Consider the following 13,823-nt stretch of genomic DNA (forward strand, 5'->3'; position numbering starts at 1 on the left):
GGGAACATCGTCCCACCTTTGTACTTGGCTGGAGCACCTCCTGTAGAGCTGACTAATGAAGTTGGCATCACAATTCGATACTAGGATTCCTGGAAGAGTTACTTTACATATAATGTATGAACACACATACATAATCAAATATAATTAGTTATTTTATATTCCTGCATAAGGTGGGCAGCACATGTTCTGTATCAGTTTAATCCTCCTACCCAGCAAAAGTCAAAAAAGACAAAATAATCCTTTGAAGAACAGCAAAAGAAAAACATTTTAACAAGTAAAGCTATCTGAGCAAGTGCCTGCATAATAAGTTATAAAGCTGATCATAATCAGAAACACTACCAGAAACAGATGCATACTCTAAAAATACATTGCTCTCACCCTTTATAGGTATCAAGAAGCTGTGTTACTGCAAACTTACTACATGCAAAGAATGAAAAGTCAGACACTGAAATCAGAATGACAAATACTGCAGTGCAAGTTAAACAAAACAGACATTACAGATGTAGAGTGACTTCCGTGACACAAAAGAAACCTAGAAAATGCCTGGATATTTTACCATAACAGGGTTGCACTCCAAGAACTTATTAACCTCATTAAAATATGTGAAAGGCATTATATTCTGACATGTACAGGATGGAAAATAAAGTGACAACTGCCCTGGAACATCATTAGTCCCTAACTTACCTTCACTCCCAAATTATGACTATTTTTAATGCCCAAGGCATTATTATTCCAATACCAGCAATCTGGTGATGTGAGTTCAAGTGGTTTTAATCTTTAAACAGAAGCCTTGGTGTTCATGTGAAAACTTCTACTGACAGCCTAAAAAAGGGCTGATACCTGTCCTACATGCAACAGCACGCCACTCTGCAAACAGCGATCAGCTTAGGAGAACAGTCACCACCCATAAGCAGGAAGAGTCACCTATCACTTTGCTAGCAAGTTCACTAAAAAAAAATTCTGTCTAGCTTCCCACATAGAATGCTTTTTGCAAAAAAAAAAAAAAAAAAAAAAAATCCCATTTTCATTAATTTGCTCAGTTTTACTGAAAAGACAAAAACTCACTAAAATTGTCATTCTGGTCTGTGATAAAAAAAGCTCTAACTCAATACTGACCACGGAGACCCTGTCCAGAACCCACCACATTAAATAATCTATTTTCCCACAGTTTTTATGCATACTTATCCAAGACTCTAGTTATTGTAATGAAAACCTGCTAGACCTATGAGAATTACAGCATAACCACAGTCACAAGTATATTAAGCTTGTTCTTATATTAACATCCAGCTAGCCTCATAACAAAAAGGCAAAGGAATGCAAGTCCACCTAATGATTCCTACTAACAGTAGTTACGCTACCAAGTAGTCCTGATCCTTTTAAAACTGATTCTTTTTCCCTCCTTTTCAATAAAACTGAATGCAGAAGAATCTAAACAAGGAGATTTTTACTAACTAATCAGGTTTTAACTAACTAATCAGGATGAGGAAAAGAGGGAGGGGAAAAAGAATCCTGTCTCAGAACCCAAGATGTATTGGCTCTTAAGACTAGTCTCAAATGAGTGATTCTTAGCCTGAATGCAATGAAACTACTGTCAGGGCAAACATACTATATTTCTGAAAGGTACATGGAAACACATTCTAGATGTGTTAATAAAATTACTGTGGTATTTATTAGGCACCCATTATTCTTATTCTGTTGCATTTATTCCTAGTTCTCTTGAGGAGAAAAATACCCCAAGCATTAACTGGCATTTCAACTCTGTGCACAAACTCTACTGAGACTCTCACACCCAACCAACCAGCCACTTGGGTTAGCTACTCCCAGCTATTAACTACCTCATACATCTCCAACATCAATGGAAAGTGTTCCCTTTCAACACCACTGCTCCTTAGAAATTCCTTCAGAAATGCTGCCTGTAAGAACCATCAAAACACTACACTGCCATGACAATACATCCCCTGTGCAGGTATTTGTGCTCAAAGCTATTTGAAAAAATATACTGCTATTTTATCACTACATATGGTATTTATTGCAAAACAGATCACCTTCAGAAACGTGAAAGAAATTTGATAAGCAACATTGCATTTCATAAATTAAGTTTGACTTTGTTAGTTTGCCTGTTCAGAACTCATACATCACAATTTGCTACAAAGATATAAACAGTGATTAGCAGCTTCATTGATGAGGATCAAGACAGATCTCTAGTCAGTGGAAAGATTATGTACTGGAAAGAACTAAACCACAGGTGTTAACTGAGTAACTGGATCTGAACCTTGGTTTTAACACCTTACTTTCCTTAGTAAATGGAAAAAAAAAAAATTAAAAAAATCACTCTTTTTCCTGGGAGGTAAGCATATTCTTTCTTATTCAATCAGGACAAGGATGTAATTGAGAAGTTTCTGAAGATATGTGTGCAACAGTTCCTGACCATGTGTTCAGGCTGGACAACAGATAAGAACCCTGAAGTCTCACTGTCACATTCCTTTACTACAACAGGGAAAATTACCATTCAAATTTCATCTTCTTTATGTTACTAATAAGATTTCAAGAGAGGTGCTAACTGGGCTTGACTCTTGATCCTTTCACACAGCTCTGCAGATGTATGTTAGCATTTTTTAAATGTACTGTAGTATGAAAAAGTTGTCTGAGACTCAGCAAAATTCATAAATGATTATTTTCATTTCATCCTAGCATGTGTTTTTAGTGACATTAATATTAAATGAACTTATCAGAAAGAAAATACTGTTTATTAAAACTCTCCCCAGGTTTGATGACAACACACATTAGCATAGCAATTTCCATCACTACACTAAAAAGATTCTGCAGAAGAAAGTATCTCAGCTGGCTACAACACCAGCTGTTTTGGTGACTTTGAGATTACATTATTTGCTTTAACAGATGGTATTAACAACTGCTACCATTTGCCAGAAAGCGGACACTATGCAGAGAAAGATGATGATTCATGGGATAAAAAAAGTTTATTGCATGGAACAATATATCAAGAATGTAAACTCAAATCAACTCTACATAAATAGAGTGAATAAGGTCTCCTGAGTTGTTGCAGGATCAACACCTAAGAGTACTGAGGAGACTTTATTCTTGTGTGGCACTCATACAAGTGAGATCTCTAGAGAACTCTCTTCACTGATCTCTATAAAGCTTAGGCAGTAACCTAGTGAGCTCTAATAACCTAGTGTGCCATGAAATGAACCACAAAAGTTATCTGAAGGCTGGAAAGCGTCTTCACAGTATGTGCTCCAAGTTTATCAGTTAACAAAAAGAACAACTGCCAAGGCAGCTAACAATCTTCACAAAGAGAGGACATCAAGCACTAAGTTACTGAACCTAGCAGGGAAAGACAAAACCTGAACTCGTTTCTAGGATCTGAGAATAGGTAACTTCCAGCAGAGTGGCAACTGCAATGGCACTCACAGGTTTTCCATCTGAGGGCTTCAGCCAGAGGTTAGATCCCTTTCTGGTAGACACCAGAGGTAAACGAGTTACTGGGCTGAACACCTTGTCAGAGAACACATCCTATACAATAGGGGAGGTGGGACCAACAAAATTTAACAGGCTCCCCCTTCCCAAGTGAGACATGAATTTGTGACAATTTGAATCAACATTATGTTACTTTAAGCCACAAACATTTCCTTTTTTTACAGCAAAGCTTGCAGGCAACATGTCTCTAGCAGGCATTATGTTATATACGTAATAACATGCACTTGGTAGTAATGACAACCACCTCCTCACCATGTGCCATAAGGTAAGAGATAAATGAGAGAAGCAGCACTCAAGACTTCGATGCAACCACGACAACTAGCACTGTGGAAAAATAAACACAATCCCAAAATTTTCCTGGACTGAAAAATGAAGTACACACTGCTTACGTACAAAGAAATAGGAAATATTTAGACCTGTAGCAACAGTAAGAGTAGCACCTTTGCAGGGCTAAAAAAAAACAAGGATCATCTTATATCTGGAATATATGACCTCATCAGATCACAGATTTAAAGACCCAAATGATATTCGAATCCAGTATTGAGCAAATTCTTTTTCTAGATCTAATTGAATCCTAAATGGTTGAATTCATGTTCTTAAGGAAGCCTGGCTTTATATGTTGGAGAATAATAGAATCAGAAAAAAAAGTTTAAAAATTAAGTTAAAAATTAGGAACTGGAACATTTTTCCTATGAGGAGAGGCTAAGAGAGCTGGGGCTGTTCAGCCTGGAGAAGGCTTGGGCCAGGGGGTCACATCAATGTATATAAATACCTGAAGGGAGAGCACAAAGAGGACAGAGCCCGGCTCTCCTTAGGGGTGCCCAATGACAGGACCAGAGGCAGTGGGCACAAACTGAAATACAGGAGAGGTTCCCTCCCAACATCAGGAAACACTTTTTCACTGTGAGGGTGACTGAGCACTGGCACAGATTGCCAGGGAGGTTGTGGAGGCTCTCTTCTCTGAGACATTCAAAAGCCACATGGACATGGCCCAGGGCAACTAGCTCCAGGTGGCCCTGCTTGAGCAGGGGGTTGGACCAAATGAACACCAGAGGCCCCTGCCAACCTCAGCCCTTCTGTGAAAAATGCTAAAATCAATTTTTAAAAGATGTTGTGGCACAGAGTTGTAGCATGAACATTAGTGTAAAAGATGATCTACAAGGTTTGTGATTCAGGAATTTGTAATCAACTATCATCCCAGACTTGTGTCAATTAAAAAAAGTGCATTAAAAACACCTCTAAAAATCCTTACATGATGTGATCCCCACACAAACCCATATGTATCAGTTTCACAGAAAGAAATTTTGAATATGAAATATAAAATTTGTGGCAGCCCAGCAGGCTTCAGTGGGGTTTCACACCTGGTTTTTATGCCTGAAATTTCTTCATGTCTCCAAAAAGACAGTCAGTCTGCTGTGAAGAGTTATTCATTGTGCCCATCAAGTGCTGTTATCTGGCAAGGACTGGCATCTAGATTTCACCTATTAATTTTCAGTGAATGAGCTTGGACAGTACACTACTTTAACATCACAACAGCAATTTTTAGTTTGCTCTGGCAGATGAAGGGGGTTTAATTTAATCTATTTTCTTTGGTTTTAAGCAGATGGTCACAGTCATTACTAAGTGATGGCTCTGTCCAGCTCCAGTGCAAATGAAATGCTTAAAGACAAACCCTGAAAGAAAACTCAGTAAGAGCCAGAAAAGATAAGGTATAAATTCGAGTAATTCTTTAAAAAAAAAAAAAGATTTGCATATGCAAGTCAGAAACATAATAAATAGCTAAAACAAAGGCAATTTACTGCTGACTTTACAGACTCTGTCTATGAAGTTAAGGGAAGACAGAGCTTTAAAGTGCCTCGGTGGAGAATGAGTCCACAGCTAAATGCAAGCAGTTGTAGTGTATCATTCAAACTTAAAAGAGGGGCATAATTTATAATTATTTGTTTTGTTACAATAGACTTCATTTTTACAATACACACAAAACAGTTGGCCTCTGTCCCATAAAAACCTGCAATTTGTTTGAAAACAAACAGCAAATCTACAGTGTAGGTTGAAAGTAAAATTCCAGATAAAGTATTACAAACATTTCTCAATATAAGAAATGTTGATTTCAAAGAGTAAATGTGAACACATGAATAACAGAATCACAAGCATAGCCAGAATGCAGTTTTAGTGAGCATTACAAGACAGTGTAAGAGAAACATAAGTCAGCTCAGACTTCATAGACATTGATGGCTTTTAAGAAAGTCTAGAAAGAGGTCACAATATTATGGGTGCACAAGCCATTAATGTGATCAAAGGATTACCCAAGAACTGAAATTGATTTTCAGTATTTCGTGAAAAGACAAACAAAAAATTAGTTATGTCTACTCTTCCAGCTAAAAAGTGAGGTCTCATCTGCCAATATACATTAACTGGCTGAATAAAGCAATAAAACATAGAGCAAGGATCTCCAGGTCATATAGTCCACAGCTGTCACAGGCAACAATGCCATAAAGTTTTTTGAGATGGAATCCAAACAATTCAAAGTCAGTTATGTTGTTCTGCCTCATGGAAGGCTATTCATTCTCCTGCTGTCCAGAAAGCTTTCCCAATTTCTTATACTGAAGATATTTAAATCTCATTTATTTGTTCTTGTACCAACATCGTCCTGTAATTTAACACTTTAATCCAACTCAGCTTTCTACACATGCTCTTGTGTTACACTTCCCTCCTAGCTTGAAGTACTTTTACACAGGTTCTGCAGTCCTCTAGCCATCTTAACTTCAAATCAGTTTGAATTCGTATTTCTTAATCATAGTGAATCTGAAATGTAGAGAATATTCCAAAAGAGGCTCTACCAAGTGTCTTTGAGAATGGTATAGTTCCTATGTTGCATTCATATTGCATTGCTTATGAAATAACATTCACATTTAAACAGTTTGGAAAATACGTACATCTGTGGAAACAAAAATATTTTTGTATAGAAAGCACAATTAGCCATTACTATATTCCTACAGTACTCTTAAAGAACCATTGCCTAGGTCTTTTATGGGTGCAAAGGGATAAATTATGACAAATTTCGGTTTGCATTAGAGATCAGAAAGAAAGGAGACAAGAACCATAGAAATTGCTTAATTTTTGAAAGCTGAAGAACTACCATAGCTAGCAAATTCTTTCTGAGAACATCTCAGAAACAGAGAAAGGAAAACTTTGAAAGCAGAGATTGTATCTTTAATTAGGCTGCCTGTGAAATAGTTTTATCTCTGCAGGGAATGGGGGAGGAGGAAAAACAGGTAGGGTTTCAAGTGTGTACACTCTTTCAGGTCTGAGGCAGAATGAATAACCTTCAGACTAACAGACATTGGCAACAGTTGCCCTACAAATACCTCATTGTAATTGTTCAAGAGGCAAAGCCAGTTTAAGAAGTTTCTGATCTTCTCCAGCTTCATGTTTCCAGCTCCATGCCACAGGCCGTCACATTAAGCTGTGCCTCTGCCAGATAAATGCAGGGCAAGGGGTGTTTGGAGTGTCGGGGGGAGCATTAGTTTGCTTTGCCATTCTTTATTTTAAAAAATATCTTCACTGATTTAGTTTACAGAACCAGAAACCAGCTGTACCAATGCAGGGAATGAGCACAATAAACGTCAATGTGCAACTGGGAACATGAACCCGGGGGGAGAGAGGTGAAGCTGTACTGACTGCTAGGCCACCGGCATATCACAAAAGGGGCAGATCCTGCCTCTGACAGTCATCAGAGCCTTTAATCAAGCCACCTGGCAAACACAGCAGAAAACGCAGTAGCAGCCTAGTGCAGCTGCAGAACACAGGTGCTCTCACCAGCCACGGGCAATGAGAAACTTCAGACAATTAATGGGTATGTTTGAGCTTAATGGCCTTCGATGGTTTTTCATCCATACTAATTTACCTAACCATTTTTTAATCACTTGGACTTTTAAAAGTGACACCATCCTCTGACAAAGTCCGCAGTTTAATTATGAGTGTATCTTTGTTCTGAACCCACCTCCTGATAATTTCAGGTAAAGTCCCACAGTTCCTGTAAGATAACAGGCAGTATATCATTCCTCCCACTGTTTATGGTTGTACAGATCTCTAACCATATCCCTTTCCCCTCTCCAGCTGTCGTCTTCTAGACCAAAGACTTCTCACTTCTTTATTGGTTCCTCATACAAAAGTGGTCTGTAAGCTCACCACCCTTACTGCCATCCTCTACTTCTTCCTAGCTCCAGCACACTTTTTTGAGACAGAAGGACCAGAATAAAACACAGCAGTCAAGATCACTTTGCAGTTGTACAGAGACACAAAGCTTCCTCTCTTGTTCCCTGCTCTTTCCCAACATGCTACCCCAGTAGGTCATAACAGTCCCTTGCCATTTTTCATCCATTTGCTGAGCACTAAGCTGATGTTTCCCTTGAATAAGCATAACTCCAAGATGATTCACCTGAGAACAGGGAGTCCAGAAACCACAGCTGGGTACATAAGGTCAGAAGACCTTTGGGTTTCACAGCAAATTTCATGTACCCTTTTATCAGCCAGCCACAACCCACCTGAAGGTCTTCCCACAACTTCCTGTGGCTGCCATGCTCTAACAGCAGTGGCAGCAGCATAGTGCTGCCAATATATTCTTTCATACCAGTATTCACTCCTCTTCCAGTTCATTTATAAAAGAATAAACACCAGATCAAACAGAGACCTCTTCAGGATCCCACATGAGATGTGCAGGGGTGAGGGAGAAGATTTTAACTGGACACATAGCTCATCCCTACTGAGTCTGTGATTTTTATTAATCAAGAGAAATCAAAAATCACAGTCTGTGGGTTGTGACTGGCTTCTTTTCCTCCAAAACTCTTGAAGCACAAATACCAGTGCCTTGTTATCTTAAAATAACTCACTGGAATCTGTAAAACTGTCGAGTCTTGAATCTTCCAGACGTCTTTTTACAAGGAAGCTAAGGAAACTTGCAGAAAGAATATGTCCCTTCCAAAGGGAACAAAATCATGTGCAAGACTTTAGCTAAGCTATCCACCCAATACCATTCACATAAGAATTGCTGAAAAGCATTGTAGAAAATAATTAAGTCTGACTCTTAAAAATGCTTTTGCTAGACACTAATTTTTTAAACTAAATTAACAATGTTGATTAGTTAACTGCAGAACCCCTTGATCAGCTTTCTCTAGTTACCTGAAATGATGATACCATTACTAATACACCATTTACCATTGTTTCAGAAGGAAAAGTTGCAGATTAAAAAAATGCAGCCATTTGAAAAAAGGCAATACAAAAGTCCAAAACCAAAATGACAGTACTGAGTTGTGAAATACAGGAAAATATCCTTTCACCTTAGGACCTGTCTGCACAATCAAATCTAATATTTGGGACATGAAGCAATATTCAGTACTTTTTTTTTTAATTAAATACATTAAAAACATATTTGTGGCATCTTCCAATTCAAAACTGCACCCAAGAAATAAAATTCCAGGAAAAAAACAAAGCTATAGACAGCAGTTTTGTTTTATAATCTAATGGACTAAAAAGATTTGCTTTATTCACAGTTGTCTTCTCAGGTTGCAATGAAAAATTTTACAGGAATCTTTGCTTTTTCTGTCCCTCACTTTCTAAATACTGAGGATCAAGATAAATGTAACACAAAAGCTTCCTTCAAATACAGACACAGCCTTCCATCTCCATTACTACAGGAGATTCCACAAGAACGTTCAACTCCTTCCCCCCATTGTTTGTTACTGAGATTAACTTGGCAATAAAGACAAATTCTTTAAAACAGAAACAAAGTGTTCAAGATGCAAAAGCTAGCTGGTAAGATTCCTCAGAATTTAAACTAAAGAAGAACCAGGTTCATTTGCTTGTAAAGCCCAGTACACAAGAGTACCCTTTGCTGTACATAGCTGCTTCTTCACCCATCGCTGAGTTGTAAATTAAGCCGGTGAAATGGTATTGGAGAATAAAACTGATGGTTAGCAAATACAGAAGATACAGAATTCAGCCCTAAATACTTTACAAGACAAACACAGGGAAGCCTTACCTCACTTAACCAACTAAAGATCAATATCCTTAAATGAAAAGTAAGCAATTCAAACCATTTTAGAAAGGAGGGCAAAAAAAAAACCAACAGCATAGGCAGAAGAGAGACAGAAAAATTCCATTAAGCAACTGACAAAACAAAATTTGGTTTTCACCTTTTTGCCTTGACATATTTTATTACAACTACACATAAGTAGCACTCTTTTCCTGCCAGCTTGATTATTTTCTGCTCCTCCTTTTCTACTCTCCTCAAATGAAGTTGGTGGTGGTTTGGGGTTTTTTTAAAATCACTGTCCTAAAGAACTGGAGTGATCCTAAGCTAATAAAACTAAAGAACACTTTGAAACAAAATGCTGACATATTGCCAACACTAATTTTGGCCTGTATTTTAAACAGGGTCTCACTAACCCAGCAAGAAACCATGTCTTGGACGTTTTGGACTGAAATCCACTGTACACATACAAACTGCAACGCTTAAGTTTCAGTTTTCTGTGTATTCTTTGACTATTTTTCCATGGATACTTTTCAGATCCTGTTTTAACTTCCATGTGTTTTAATATTTGTTGTAGCAACATGATAATGAAATATACAAGTCATTACAATCACATAGCTCTTTCAAAAATATGAAGACAGCATTTATTCCACTTGCAGAGGAGGTACATCCTCAATATCCAAGCCAAGCTTTATGTTAGGCACTAGGTATACGGCTTGGAAATACAATTGTATAATGGAAATACTGAGAAGCTCTTTGCCATAGCATCACTGGCAATATAAATACTCAAGATTACAAACAATATAATCATGTGAGCATTCCAGGCCAGCCTATAAATAGCAGTTCAGAAAGAACTGGCCTCTCAACTACAGTGCCTCAGTACAATGTGTATCTGCTAAAAATATCAACTTAAATATGTTCAGTAACAACATGCAATGAAAATAGGTCTGTCTGAATTTTGTGAATTAAATAGCTATTCACACACCCTGTCTCATTTATTAAACTGATGATAATTCACAGGACTACTGTGATGGACTTCCAATTGAACAAACATACACTTTGCACGTGAGTGTTACTGGTATTTGATTTATCCAGGAATATGCGTATTTGCAATTTTTTCCTTGATAATGAAGTCCTACTTCAGAGCTTCTTCAGAAATAGCATGACTAAGTGGCTATCTTCATATTGTCATCAAAATTTGATTCAGAAATTAAATCAGGATTCCAGCAAAAGCAAAAGGACACATCATATGATGCAAAGATTCTTGGAGAGAAGATGCTCATCTACATCTACCTACACAGATTATAAAAACATACATTCAGACAAAATGATGGCTTTGTACAAGAAAATACACTGGTTTGATACCAATAATTATTTTTCCAGAAAGAACAACTGAACAACAGATTCATATTAATGGTTACACCACATATTTATACAATAGAGGGAGTGGACACATTCCGCAGGTAGCAGATCAGGACTACGCAAGGTTTCAGAAACAATCAGAACTTCCTGAGAGATAATGGAAAAGATAATTCATGTATTACTCAAGATAGGCTTACTCATTTTGCTTTGCCAAAAAAGGAAGGCGTTAGACATGTTAGGGAAGAAAACAACAATTTACTTGAAAGTATTAATGACTTTAAAGTTTATAAATGGCTGCAAATGTCAATTTTAGCAATTCATATGGATATAGCCAAAGAAAAAACTACTCTTGTGTCTCTACAGCATACCTCACCCCACTTACTTTCTATACTTCAGCCACTTCTGTCTCATCGTCTCACAAGTCAACTACTTCATTCACTGTAACAAACCAGTAACAATAAAAAAGGAAGTTGAATGGAGAAAAAAAAAGATGGATTTAAACATGTGTCCCAAACTCATTATCTTAACTTGTAGCGGCACCTATCAAGCTGCATCTGGGAGCAACATGGCTGAAATCAGTTCTCCTTGTATGCATATCCCTCAGCTTTGTCATTAGCTTTAAAGTCTTAATGGAAATGTGTCTGCCTAGCCTTTTTAAACTTCTGCAGACATCTTACTGATTTCACCTCCGCACAGAAGCGGGAGTATCAAAGAGTGCTCTGAATGATGACGCAGATGAATGTGCATCCCTCAGTGAGCAGCCCCCTTTATTGTAAGGCCCAGAACAAGTACAAGCTGCCATAGCTCAGGAACTGGTTCTGGAGAGATTCCCAGCAAAGCACCAACACATAACCAGCAGCACACTGTGCTACTACAGAAACCAGTGAGTAACCCAGACCTGCAGCCAAGGACGAGTGGGATGGTCAGGGTTAATTAGCTGGACATCCAACCAGCACCGCACGTGCACCATTGTGCCAGGGAGTCTGCAGAGCTACTGACCTCCGATCAAGGATCACTGATCTGACTGACTCCCAACCATTACGTATTTCTGAATGCAAGATGTACAGGTCGAAGAACCTGATGTTCAGAAAACTAGAGACTTCAGCAAGCAGCCCCTAGGTGGTTAAGGGGAAAAAAAAAGACAGGTGGCAGGTCTAGGAAACCATAACTCTATATTCTACTTTTTTCATCATTAATAAGATTTATTTACCATACAGCATTAAAGATTTAAACTTACATATAAGTTATTAAGTGTGAACTGAGAAAAAAATATATAAGCAAACACGGAAGAGAGAAATCCGTTTAGATCAGTTAACAATGCTGAGCCAGTGCCAAATAATTCTGCAGTATCCAGGTGCATTTTTATAATCTTCTGTTTAGTTGCAGTTACAGATCTGCTTCAGAAACTCAATTATTATATAAATACTAGAAATAAATATAAAATAATCCCAGATATAATTGGAAACTAAAGCATTCTCAGTGTTTAAAACAACTAATTAAGACTCTGAGGGACAAAGATATAAATGTAAATACTAATTGTTTCTTTTTTGACAGATGCATGCCTAGCTTTTAATAAAGTCTAAAACAGCTATCCCTGTAAGTACATCAGTTGATTACAGATTTTATTTAAAGGAAATATATAACAGCAATTTCAAAATACAGATATTTATTCCTGACTAGCAGAACAGATCTGTGTCCTGTTACCAAAAAGTGCTCTGAAATACAGAGAATGTATGTGAGACAGTTTCAGTTTCCAAGTTGCATGTTGAAACAGGAATGTGGTCTTTTGTTCTATTTTTTTTTCCCCTCATTTAATCATAATGAAGTCAGTTGTGACATTACAACAGTTTCCAGAGCAACAGTCCAGTCAGATGTGATGAACAGAAGATAAGGGTGTGCGCAGGAGAGCTCTCTAACCCACCGGTGATGTCGATGGGAAATTCAGCATAAATCTTTTTAGGCCAAAGAAGCAACTAGATCTGACCTCTTCTATATGCAAGGATAGGAAATTTCATATAATGGGATCAGACTTTAGATCAGCATTGAAGATATACAAGGTGAGAGAGTGTTTTTTCCCAAAATATCTGAAAAGGATGTATAAATCATCTGGTCTGTTCTGCAGGAAAAATACATAATGTGTAAAAACAAAGCAGGTAAAGCTACTGTAAGACAGCACTTACAGTTGCAATAACATGAATGATAATCCAATGGCTGGCTAGACTCATCGCCCTTCAGTATTTGGCTACCAGATTTCCCAAGAACTTAAAGATGTAATGCATTATGAATACAGAGCAGAAAGGGTAAGGTCTAACTGATAACCCTAGATCAAGTCAGGTGTACATACAAATGAGACACTGTCAGAAATATGAGAAAGAGAGGACTGTGCCTTCAAAGGCAGGAACTTAACCATGACAAATGCAGCCTGAATTCAGCCAGAGATATACTTAGTCCCATTACCTATAGACAAATCACCTTTAGGGGTTTCACAAGGTGCCTGCAATCTTTCAAAACAGAGAACTTGAAATGCCATGGGTTAACCAACTCATGTGTCTGTGTCCTGGGGCATGTTACATATATATGCTACATATTAATGATTAACCCACAGCACAAACAACACAAAAACTGCACAGTCAGCACTGTTTAAGTATGTGAAGCACAGGAGAAGAGCTTTTCTTTCTTATACTGTAGTAATACCTTGCAGATTATTAATATTTTTCCAAAATATTTTCCTCAAACAGTGATAGATACTGTAATAACCTCCATCAAAGCATGTACCCTTCTCCTGAAGGAATATCCCCAAACAAGCATTTGAAGGAACCATTATCAGCAAAAGCAATTGTTTCCTTATTGGCATAGTCTAATTATTGGCATGAAAGCTAACCAGGAATCCTGCTTCAAAAGCAAACCAGTCCTTGAACAATTCTCCAGACCT

The 13,823-nt window shown here is 37.7% G+C and overlaps 1 protein-coding gene across 5 annotated transcripts in view; it reads right to left on the reverse strand.

Moving 5' to 3' along the window:
* The window catches only part of KIF13A (kinesin family member 13A), a 113,964-nt gene that overhangs the window by 77,614 nt on the left and 22,527 nt on the right, over positions 1–13,823 (reverse strand). The gene's annotated exons all lie outside the window — the stretch shown is intronic.

The sequence above is a fragment of the Strix aluco genome, chromosome 1 (genome assembly GCF_031877795.1).
Source record: "Strix aluco isolate bStrAlu1 chromosome 1, bStrAlu1.hap1, whole genome shotgun sequence".
In the NCBI taxonomy this organism is placed as follows: domain Eukaryota; kingdom Metazoa; phylum Chordata; class Aves; order Strigiformes; family Strigidae; genus Strix; species Strix aluco.